Source organism: Ochotona princeps, chromosome 8 (assembly GCF_030435755.1).
Source record: "Ochotona princeps isolate mOchPri1 chromosome 8, mOchPri1.hap1, whole genome shotgun sequence".
Classification (NCBI taxonomy): domain Eukaryota; kingdom Metazoa; phylum Chordata; class Mammalia; order Lagomorpha; family Ochotonidae; genus Ochotona; species Ochotona princeps.
Genome location: NC_080839.1, coordinates 43,777,688 through 43,778,963, shown reverse-complemented (window position 1 = coordinate 43,778,963; position 1,276 = coordinate 43,777,688). Strand labels below are relative to the sequence as shown.

Sequence of the window (1,276 nt, the reverse complement as noted above, 5' to 3'; positions counted from 1 at the left end):
TTGGGCCATCCTCTACTGCTTTCCCAGGCCACAAGCAGGGAGCTGGACGGCAAGTGGGGCAGCCAGGACTTGAACCAGTGCCCGTATGGGATCCTGGTACATGCAAGACAAGGATGTAGCCACTAGGCTACCATTCTGGGGCCAAAGATTTATTCAATTTTAATTCCTTCCTGTGGTTGCCTTGACAGGGCCAGATCAAATAATTTTACAAGTCTTAGTATGGTCGATGGAACAGGTGTTCCCCACCTCTAGCATACAATGTGATATGTATGGAACGGAAATGAGTTTCGACAAGAGAACTTTCTTGTTTCCTCATGGTCTCATGTGGTCTCATTTCCTGAGAGGTTATCTAGTCCACTACAATCAGCTGGTTCTCTTTTATATATATATATTTTTTTTTTCTGTGTTCTTCTTTTCTTTTAGATACTTGCTAGGATTTTCTCTGTCCACTGGAGTATATATACATCCTAAAATCTGAGACATACACATGCATCTTAAGATTCCATGTTCTATTAAAAGTTACTTATCTGAGTGCTCGCTTTGGCAGCACATATACTAAAATTGGAACAATACAGAGAAGATTGGCAAAACTCCTATGCAAATTTGTGAAGCATTCCATATTTTAAAAAGATGCCATATATTTGAAAGGCAGAGAATATAATACATATATATGAAAGAATGACTCACCAGGTGTTTCACTCCCCAAATGTCTGCAACAATCAGGAACAGGTCAGAGCAAGGATTCTGAAATGCAATCCAGACTCCCAAATGGGTGGCAAGAGTTCAAGCAGCCATCACCTGGTGTATATGGCTTGCTTTCCTGCCATCCAAGATGTGTCTGTATATGTAGGAAGCTGGAGTTCACAATCAAAGCAGGGACTTGAGTCTAATCATTCCAGCTTGGGATGTGGGCATCCAAAGTGGCATCTTAGTTGCTATACTAAATGTTTGTCCCTCTCCCGTATTATTTACAGGCTACTGTGACTTTAATAATTTTACTGATCTTTATTATTGGAATTGAGAAAAAGGATAACAAAATCACAAATAAGGGAACTTTTAAAAAATTTTTAAAATCTTATAAAGCTTTCAGCTATGGTTCTTCATTTCTTTAAAAATGGCAACTGGGGGCCTGGCATGATAGCCTAGCAGCTAAAGTCCTCTCCTTGAACACACCAGGATCCCATATGGGCGCCAGTTCTAATCCCAGCAGCCCTGCTTTCCATCCAGCTCCGTGATAATGGCCTGGAAAAGCAGTCGAGGATGGTCCAAGGCCTTG

At 41.1% G+C, this 1,276-nt stretch overlaps 1 pseudogene; it reads left to right on the top strand.

Moving 5' to 3' along the window:
- The first annotated feature begins 531 nt into the window (after positions 1 to 531).
- Positions 532 to 625, top strand: LOC118760738 (U6 spliceosomal RNA; annotated as a pseudogene).
- Positions 626 to 1,276: the final 651 nt, after the last annotated feature.